Source organism: Bison bison, unplaced genomic scaffold, assembly GCF_000754665.1.
Source record: "Bison bison bison isolate TAMUID 2011002044 unplaced genomic scaffold, Bison_UMD1.0 scf7180017864035, whole genome shotgun sequence".
NCBI lineage: Eukaryota > Metazoa > Chordata > Mammalia > Artiodactyla > Bovidae > Bison > Bison bison.
In genome coordinates, this window is record NW_011494607.1 from 19,479,490 (window position 1) to 19,490,488 (window position 10,999).

At 43.7% G+C, this 10,999-nt stretch overlaps 1 pseudogene across 1 annotated transcript; it reads right to left on the minus strand.

The window, feature by feature from the left end:
- Positions 1–6,296: 6,296 nt before the first annotated feature.
- Positions 6,297–9,215, minus strand: LOC104984814 (annotated as a pseudogene). Its single transcript, XR_824791.1, has one exon. The product of XR_824791.1 is annotated as an AP-2 complex subunit beta pseudogene (transcript).
- Positions 9,216–10,999: the final 1,784 nt, after the last annotated feature.

Genomic DNA, 10,999 nt, shown 5'->3' on the forward strand with positions numbered 1-10,999 from the left:
GCTAGTAACTCAACTCAGAAAAACTGCTTGAGCTTCATGTTTTCTCTTTGAACAAATCTACTGACCTCAGTGGCTACTTAGAAAAGAAGCTGGCTTTTATAAAGCTGAGGCTGGACCACTTTTTGCCCAAGAGAGCCTCATGGGGTTCTGAAGACAGGCAGCCCCAAATCCATTCCAGTGTTGTCATTTACTATTAGGCATATATCCTTGGGCAGGTTCCTTAATGTCTCTAATCCTCAACTGCTCCTTCCTTAAAATGAGGGTTCTGTCAATAATAGTTCCCTCCGCTGGATGCTGGAAGGCTTCATGGGGATGACATGTGCAAAAGCATTTAAAGCAGACCTGGCTTGTGGTAAGTACTCCACAAGTGATGTGATGGGAGTTGCAGCACCTTTTACAATCTTTCCTCCTTCTGTAATCTGAGTGGTCTGAATGATGTGATGAAATGTCATGTGTCTACACATTAAATTAGAAAAATCAGAAAAACTTGAAAGATTAAAGAAACTCTGAAATTCAACAGATCAGACTTTTAAAAAACACGTGTGGTGTCACTGATTATATTCCAGTTCTATTATTTTAGAACTGGAAGTGACCTTAGAGTTAGTGCTGTATGCAAAAAAAAAAAAAAGTTTTGCCTTTAAATGAGTACATGCCTTAAAGTCTCTCACAGAAAACCAAATGAATGAAAATGAGAAAAAGAATTTAAAGAGAACTTTAAGAGAATTTAAAGTGGGAGACATAATGGCCAAGATTTTAGAAGGATGTGAGGATTGTTAGTAAGTATGATAAACAAGATTTCATCACAACATCTTTGAGAAGAAAGAAAAGAAACCAACCACCTGATCTATCTCTTAGGTTGGTTCTTACCTGTTATCAAAATGTCTATGGCAATACCCTTGTTGACAAGCATATTCTATTTCTCTGATAATATAAAAATGTAGTCCACTATGAGTTTGTAAACCTTACATTTTCTCCAAGTTAAATTCTTGAAGTTTATTTCTCTGTTCAACTTTTCTATTCCTGACAAGATTTTGAGTCTTTCCCATGTAAACTCAAGGGTAGCTTGTCTTATAGTTCTTACCTGGAAGCATCTCTCTTAAAAAAAACAGGGGCCTCTGCAATAATATTTGCCATTCCAATTCTTTGTTACCAGTGATTGATAATGATGATGACAATCAAATTCTATCTGATTGTGTACTCTAAATGAGGGATGAATAAATCTTTTTGTTGTTGCCATATTGTAAAAGTGAAGAAACCATTTTTAAAAAATAGCCCAATATGTTGCATTGTGTTTTACTTGGCATTGGTAGCTAAAAGGCCTGTGTGAGAGACCACTATTCAGGAAAACATCACCATATGATATTAAATCACACCTTTGTTTATGTTTGACAGTTCCATAGATGTTGATGGTGGATATGTGACCTTATCTAACATTATGGTGGCACTTTTATATATACTTTGAAAAGTGTCATTACATATATTATTTATTTTTGTAACAATGCTGGAAGGTGCACAGAATAAGTGTTACCCATTTTGCTAATAAAGTGAGCTTAAAGTTAAATAGACAATAAGCAGTGAAGTAGAATAGAATCCCATGTGGTTGTTACCCTAAGTGTGAGTTCTTTTGATGATATTACTTCCTTTAAAGAGCAGGAGGGGAGCTGGGATTCAGAGTTTAAACCTGGCCCCTGGATATTACTACCTTTTTTTCTAAGTTGGAAACTGAACTGGTGGTTAGTGTAGGAGCTGCTGCTGACCTGATTTTGTGCTACTGTTTTTTGTCCCAGAAGGACACAGACTTCTGACTATGCTTATCATCTGGTTCAGAAATTTTTGGTGTGGTCTATTGATTCTGGTCTTGTAAAAAAAATAAAAGAAATGAATAAGATGATAGACCATACATGCTGATGCAAATGAGGTTCAATTTACTCCACACGTGTATGCATGAATTGCAAGGGCACACAAAGGGTCCTGGGGTCTCTTCCTCCACATTAAGGGACTATTCATAGACCTAGTGTGGCTTTCCTCTGAGGACCCTGGCCTGGGCTGGGATGTCTCTTCTCTCCTAGATCCACCTGCTGTTAACTTGGTCTTTGACTTTACACTTACTTGAGCACAGCTTCTGAGAAGTGAGTCGTAATCATCCACTCCTATAGAAGGATCTGCCTCCCTCCAAAGCCTTGACAGTGTTCTGGATGGTGCTATCGAGGAGTGCTGTCTCCCAACTGAACGTACTGTGTTCGTATTCACTCTTGGGGTTGAGTTCCTAGTGAGTTGTGACGGTAGGAGGGATTTTAAAGTCCCATTAGATGGAAGAATTCTTTCCTGTTAGGAATCTAACAGATGCCTATTTAGACTGTGAGATTTAAAAACATTTCTCAGATGGCTGCATCTCAGGATGTTGCTGTTTTTGTTCCCACTAACAGGAACATTGCAAAAACACCAATGAGATATCGCAGTGTTTCTGAAACTGTGTTCTGTAGAACTCTACTGCCATGAGATGATCTATAAACAAAGGATTCTATGATTATGAGAGGTTGGTTGGTTGGTTTCAGATCTTTTACTTCTCTTTAGAACCACTTCCTTGCAATGATGTCATCATGGACAGAGCATATTTTATCACCTCTTGATTTTGGGCTTGGTTGTGTGAACTTGCTTTGTCCCGTTGAATGTAGATTAGAGAGATACTGTGATGATCCTCAGACTGGGACTTAAGAGATACTTTTTCACTATGTCATGTGAACCTCTGCTATTGCCTGAGGAGAAGGCTGGTGGGCTGAGGAGAGCAAGAGGAGCATGGAATACCAGCTCCATAGACCTGCAACTTGAATCAGAGCTGTTTCAGTCAAACTGCTGGTCTGTGAGCACAAACAATGGTTGTTTTAAGCCACTGAATTTAGAATGGCTCATCCAGAATTATTGTGGAAATAGATAACTGTTATACTGGTCAAAAGAGTTTGAGGCACATTGTATGTTATGTAATTCCCTCACTCCTTCTTTCAGAGTCATAATCCACAGTGATAGATTAAAGGCTCTGAGAAGGACTGCATTAACCCATGTCTTCCCAAACTCATTTTATTTTTGTATAAATAAATAAAATGGCTTCCCAGGGGGTGCAGTGGTAAAAAATTCACCTGCCAGTGCAGAAGACACAAAGGATGCGGGTTTGGTGCCTGGATTGGGATGATCCCATGGAGGAGGGCATGGCAACCCACTCCAGGATTCTTGCCTGGGAAATTCCACAGATAGAGCAGCTTGTTGGGCTACAGTCATGGGGTTGCAAAGAGTTGGACATGACTGAGCACAAAGGAGAGTCCTAATTAATATCCTATACAACAGTTGTCCCCAACCTTTTTGGCACCAAGGGCTGGTTTTGTGGAAAACAAGTTTTCCATGGGCGAGGGCAGGGGGATGGTTTCGGGATGATTCAAGTGCATTACATTTACTGTGCACTTTATTTCTGTTATAATTACATCAGCTCCACCTCAGATCATCAGGCATTAGATCCTGGAGGTTGGGGATCCCTGCTATAGTACGTACACTTTGGAATTCTTTTAAGTTATTCAGGGCAGTTTGTGTAAATCCTAGACTTGCTATAAACCTGAAATGAACTCTTAGAACAGTTGACAATGACTTTTAAGCCCTACCAACCAATTGGACTCTCTCAAACATTGCTTACTTATTTATTTTTATGTATTATTTGTGTGTGTGTGTAAATGAGAGTTTACTGACAAAGACAAAGCCAAGCTTCCCCTCCCCCCCACCCTCCCCCAGAACAGATCCTAACAACAAAAGAATGGTAAGTATTTTTAGGGCAACACTTAGCCCCCTCCTCCTTCTCTCCAGTCCCAAGGTTCGCAACGCAGACACACGAAAAAGCTCGGGCGAGGACAGACACTCAGCGAATCTCTACCAGCAAGAGTTCTGGGTGGGTGTGTGCGTTTCCCGTGCCCTTTGTGAGACACCGGCTGACGTTACAGAGACAGGCTGCGGTGGCGAATAGAGGACTTCAGGGCAACCTCTACTCATCCCCCAGTTCGGCCAAGCTTGAAATGGGCCCCCAGGGACACTGCGGTGCAGGCAACAGGCTCTGTCTCTTCAGGAGAGAGGTCCTTTCGGTGGAGCAGAATCCCTCCCCAGCTGCTCAGAGGCAAACCGGGAGGGAGCCTCTCCAAGGAGCGAAGGGCTGGCAGACCAGCTCTGTCAGGTCAGCTGAATAGTCCAGCTGTTGCCCATGACTGCCGGGGAGGCTGAGAGACGCCAGGTTTCAGAGGCAGAGGGACACTTCTTGGTACCACACTGTCTGCTTACCCTGCCACAAGCTCTGCTGCCTGGAACTGCGGTTTGCTTTGAGGTGAGAACACCGCGTTTGTAGCGGGGACCTTCTTCACTGCTGTATCCCACTGACTCCACGAGCAATCTCCCAACCACGGAGCTTCACCCACCTGCTTTTCTACCTTGCCTGTCACCAACCTACCCACCTCCCACCCACCATCCCTTGCCACTTCGTGTTCTCCACGTGCCTGAGGGGTTCCTGTCCTGCACCCCAGGAATTCTCGTGGAGTCTGGGGGACCTGCTCCCCGTAGCTTTGTAAGTGGTATGAGGCAGGGTTATTTCACTTGCAACACGGTTGTGGGGTAGTTTCTGCTGTTTTCTAAGATTCCTCCTCTTGGACTCACTTTCAGGTCCAAGTCCTGCATGAGGCCTTGGACCCGGCCGCCTCTGATGAGAGCAGGGGCGTCTGAGAAGCAGTCTCGGTCATGGACCCTGAATCCCCAGTGTCGGGAAGCAGCAGTTAACCACAGGTGAAACTGCGAACACTGCTGAACAGACCGGTGTTCTGGGCACGAAGCGCTCTTCCACAGACCACACCCAATGTGCCTAGTGGGGGAAGGGGTTCTCACATTTCCCGATCTTTTGAGAGATGAAAAGGATGGCTTGGCCCTCTGAAGTGATCTCACCTGCCTGGGAGCCTAAGCAACACACGTATCTAGCGGACCAGAGAGCTGAAGGATGACTGTGTGGCACCGGAAGCTCACTTCATCCCCGCGTCCACCCTGCTGCCCTCCAGCACTGAGGCTCCGGGAGCAAATTTGCTACTCCTTCATTCTGGCATCAGGGTTTACCTTCAAGTCCCTGGACAGAGGCTCTGCTGCCACCGAATGCCAGTGAATGGAGCGCCAGAATCTTCGTGGAGTGTGAGGAGAGCCATAAGGGAGCAGGACCGGAAAGGTAAGAGAAAGGCATTGAGGAAAGAAAGTCAATGAGAGGGTCCTGCGGTGAGAACAACATTGACTGGGATTTGGAGACCCAGCCTCCCACCTCTGCTACCCAATAGTCAACAGTCCTCAGGCAGTAACATCCTGTTTGTCTTTTATCTTTTTCTTTTTTTAGAAAAACAAGGTTGGATGCGTCATTATGTGAAGTAAGTCGGTTTCAACTCTAAAACCAAGATTTTAGATGTGAATTGGACCTGAGATTAAACTAAATCCAGAGTGGGAGATGTAGGGAGGGCGTTTTGATTCCTGTTTCCCGTCTCTACGGAAATTCTTTCATCAGTGTTACTCACGGATTCGATCTGTGGAAAGGAATGTAGTTAAGTTCTCATTCCTCGAAGCCTCCGGACTGTCAAGGCCCATTCCCCACACCCTCCAGCACCATTCAAGGAAGACCACTATTCCTAGCTGCAGAGCATCAAAGGAGATGAGAATACGGGGCAGGAGGAATCACAGGAAAAGGAGTTTAGAGAGGAAAAAAGTGATCAGGAACAAGGCTGCTACAGGGTGGCAAGAAACTGCATCTCTTCCCTCCAGACTGCGTGGTTGCTTTAACACTTCTCTCAATCACACACTATTCCCTCAATTTCTCATATGTACAAAAATATAAAACAATAAAGTGCAGTTTACATTTCAGTGACACTTTTCCTTGCTTTAGTATTTTTTTTTTTGTCTTTTTCTGCTTTTGAAATGAACTCTTGATTACAGAATATCAAAGTACACTCAAAACTGCCAGCCACTGTAAGCGCAGCATGGAGAAGCCCACAAGTAAGGACAGATAGCAGCAGGTGGCACGAGGTGGGAAATGATTGAAGCAGTGGTTACAGACGTTCACAGGAAGCTAAAACTATCCAACAGGCAGTGCTCTAACGTTAGCACAGGTTAAACTAGTCACTACCTTGGCGGGTGGCCTCAGTGTGTTCAGGTTCAGATTCTACGTGGCAATAACAATTTATTTCAGTTAAGAGTTCTTGGCCTGCACTGATCATAGGGTAGCCGGAGGGCACCGGACCAGTCTATTAGTTTTTCAAAATGCTGTTGTAGACCTGATAGATGTACTGGGAGACCTCGGGAGGTCTCCACTTCAGCAACACTGTGTAATTGGGGTTTCCTGGCTGGATACGTAGCTCGGCCAAAATCCAAATGCCATTAGTGAGCTTCAGGGATTGGTACAACATGTCCTGCCCTTCTACATTCCTCTTGGCAATAGTATAAACGTTGTTTTGCAACTTGCTGGGAACAGTGTCAATATTTAAATGACATTCCTTAAACTGAAACTGAAGTTTATTTTCAATGGGAATATCCTTCCATGTTGCAAGGAAGACCTGGAGCTCCATTTTGCCATCTTGTGCAAAAAGCACGTTGAGTGGGATGAGGCAGCTGAAGTAGATGACATCAGTCTTGTTTTTCACAGCCACCTGCCGGTTGTTCAAAGGCTCCATCTTCATGACTGGGCCCAAGGTGTTGAGAGGCAGGGAGACATCAATGCTCTGGTTTGGTGTCAGTGGTGTATGGATGGCCAGAGGAATGCTGGGGATGACACCAAAGCTATTCTGTTTCAGTTAAACTGAATTGCAGAGTCTGTCATGTGCTGCAGAGCTTTGTTGGTGAAGTTCATTTCCTTATAGATGTGCCCTTGGGAGTGAGTAAATGTTCCTGAAATCTCCAGGCCTTTAGCCTTTACCGCAGGCAGCCACACGGCCTTAGAAGCCACGTATCCACCAAGTGCCATGCCTATCCCTGTGGAAAGTTCAAATAGGTCATTCAGACCACTGCTGACCACAGCAGGAATAGGGAAAGGAGCAAAGGTTGCAGGCACTGATGATGGGATGAAGGACTGTCCCACCAGACTATCTAGTCTTCCCCCCAAGAGATCCACTGCTCCCATCTGCATGGAAGATACCTGTGGCACATTGACTGGGGGACCAAGGTCAAGGTTTAAAAGATCCCCCAGAGGGTCACCCTGGGAGGGGATAACCTGAGGCCGTCCTGGGTTGGTGGCAGTGGTGCCATCGGGGCTGTCACCTGCATCAGTGCTCTTGTGATGCATTGCCGTGTTTGAGATGGATTCCGTGACTTCCTTCCACAAGAGCATTGGGTGGCTTATGGTACACTGAGGCCAAAGAACCAATGTGGCAGATTAGCTCATCCAATAGAGTTGGCTCAATAAGATCTGTCTCCTCAGAAATCAGTGACTTTTCAGACAAGACTACTTCTTTAGCTGTGACAGTTTCAGTTGAGATGAATATAGTTAAATATACACAGTTAAATATAGTCCTGGTCTCGAAGGTCAAGATTATCAGAATCCTATGTTGCCAAATTCAAGACCTGCTTACCAGCTCCTGTGTTTCTGATGGTTTCTTGAGAAACAGCTTCACTATGGCAGTGAGCAGACTGAGCTGCACTTGGGTGCTTTCATCATGAAAACCCTCCAGGAAGCTCTCTAGTAACTCATCTGCATTGTCAATTCTTTCAGCACATTCTCCCACAATCCAAATCATAGCTTCTCAAGCATCTGGCTCATCCAGTGACTCTTAAGTTCTCACACAGTGTGGCGACGATACTTTCATATTTGTTGGAGTATTTGTGGAAGATGTCCCTGATGACGACAGTTGCCTCTTGGACCACATAATCTACTTTGGTTTGGATGAGATCAAGCAACGTGCTCACACAGCGCTCTGCAGATTGCTCCACCTTAATGGCACACCACCCAATGGCTCGCACAGCTTTGCACACAAAATCAACATCCACCTCTGTGGCATATTCTATCAGTTCAGCCAGAACCTGAGTAATGTTGGCTTGGGATGCCAAACGAATCATGATGTCCAATTTCTCTAGTTTCACATAGATGGGATCATTGTACTTCACAAAGAAAACTTTTATTTCCTGCTTCAAGATTTCAGGCCTTTTCTGGACAATTAGGTTGATGTTCCTCAGGCGTATTGCACCTCTGGCTCCCCAGACAGCCAAGTGACAAGTGGAGGGGCCAACTTCTTCAGCAGCATATTGTAGTAGTCAGAGTCCTTGGGTAGAAACTCTAGAAATTTCACTAGGACTTTTACTGCTAAAGCACCACTGCTGAGTTGGCATGAGATAACCAGGGAGTTATCCGCTCACAGATGTTCTGAGCCTCCCGGTCATCTTTAGGATTGTAATTAAACAGGCAGTCCAGGGTGAAAATCTGGCCCCATTCAGTGCACTCATTCAGGGCTGTCAGTAGCTTATTAATATTCTGTGGATATAGATCGAGTAAGTTGATGTTCGGGTGAGATTCACTGATTTCAGATAATGCTGCTACAGCATTAGCTACCATCATTGGATTTGAATCTGCTATGTGATCCCACAGAGAATCCAGAAATCCCTGATCTTCCATCATCTGGGCATTGATGTTATGGAGTTTTGCCACACAGACTGCTGCTGTCTTCTGGACGTAGGGATCATCATCCTTTAAGCACTTGCAGAGGGGCTCACAGAGATATTCTGTAATCTTGTTCATCCGGATGCACTGCATGGTTCTGACTGCCAAGGCTTGAGTCAGAGGATTGGGATCTTTACAGTCCTTCACAAAGCTGTTGACAGCCATGATGGCCATGTCTGGCTGACTCTTGGCATAGTTCATCAAGTAGAGATACACAAGCTTCTTCAGTTCCAGGTTGTCTGTCTGCATATAGTTCACTATATCTGGAAAGAGAGTGCTAACATCTTTCCCCACAGTCATAGCAGCAATCACTTTCTTCACAGCCCCCTTCCTCTTTTCTTTCTTTTCATTGTTGAGCTCAGCCTTTAATTCAAAGATTTCTCCCTTTTTATTGGTTGTGAAGTACTTGGAGTCAGTCATGGTTTTGGATCTTTGATGTGTACTGTAGGCAAGGGCGGGCGTGGCAGCAGCGGCCAGAGAGCACAGCCCGAGCGGTGTTATAATGGTTTCCTGCACGTCACGACTCCTCCAGGTCTAAGCCCCTAAACTTTGCTTATTAATCAGTCCCCATTTGCCTTCTCATGGCTGCTGAATTTCACCTCAGTGACTTGTATTATATGGCTCCCAATTTCTAAATAATTAAAAATTATTCTCCACTGCTGATGCCAGCCCTATTTCAGAATGATTTTACAGTCAGTATAAGAACATTTATTTTAAAATAAATGACCAATGAATTAAATTGATCAATTTTAATTACTTTCATGGGTTCCCCCCCCAAACATTAGATATCTAATATTTGGTATTAAAATTACTATTAAGTTCATTCAGAAACCGTGTTGGTGCCAAAACCAAAAATGAACAACCAGAAATACTCATTACTTTCTCCTCAGTTTTGAGAAAGGTGGATGGAACACACACAGTAGAGCTATTTCCCAAGCTTTGTCACAATGCTGAGCACCAAAGAAGATACAGTGGTTCCAGGAAACAACTCCCTTTATTTTGGGTGACTAAGAGTTGTTGATATCTTTTATATTCTTTAAGGGGCCTTGGCATATACATTCATTTCAAACACTCACAGGTGCTTATGTAAAAAACTAACCATTAGCAATGAGGTCAGTGCAACAATTTATATTTTTTCCTCCAAGTTTTTGAAGAATAATCATAGATTATCATGTATGCTGTCTTAGCAACTGTGAATCATTATGCTGTAGAATGTTTTAACATGAAAAATCAGTTGATTTTCCTTTCCTTGGGTGAACTTCCTTACATTACATTTGCACATAGCTGGTTAGTCTATGATAAGTTTTTTATTTTTTTTAAATTTACAATATTTATTGGTTTTGCCATATATCAAAATGAATCCGCCACAGGTATACATGTGTTACCCATCCTGAAGCCTCCTCCCTCCTCCCTCCACATACCATCCCTCTGGGTCATCCCAGTGCACCAGCCCCAAGCATCCAGTATCGTGCTTCGAACCTGGACCGGCGACTCATTTCATATATGATATTATACATGTTTCAATGCCATTCTCCCAAATCATCCCACCCTCTCCCTCTCCCACAGAGTCCAAAAGACTGTTCTATACATCAGTGTCTCTTTTGCTGTCTCATATACAGGGTTATTGTTACCATCTTTCTAAATTCCATATATATGCGTTAGTATACTGTATTGGTGTTTGTCTTTCTGGCTTACTTCACTCTGTATAATAGGCTCCAGTTTCATCCACCTCATTAGAACTGATTCAAATGTATTCTTTTTAATGGCTGAGTAATATTCCATTGTGTATATGTACCACTGCTTTCTCATCCATTCATCTGCTGATGGACATCTAGGTTGCTTCCATGTCCTGGCTATTATAAACAGTGCTTCGATGAACATTGGGGTACACGTCTCTTTCCTTTCTGGTTTCCTCAGTGTGTATGCCCAGATGTGGGATTGCTGGATCATAAGGCAGTTCTATTTCCAGTTTTTTAAGGAATCTCCACACTGTTCTCCATAGTGGCTGTACTAGTTTGCATTCCCACCAACAGTGGAAGAGGGTTCCCTTTTCTCCACACCCTCTCCAGCATTTATTGCTTGTAGACTTTTGGATCGCAGCCATTCTGACTGGCGTGAAATGGTACCTCATAGTGGTTTTGATTTGCATTTCTCTGATAATGAGGATGTTGAGCATCTTTTCATGTGTTTGTTAGCCATCTGTATGTCTTCTTTGGAGAAATGTCTATTTAGTTCTTTGGCCCATTTTTTGATTGGGTCATTTATTTTTCTGGAGTTGAGCTGTAGGAGTTGCTTGTATATTTT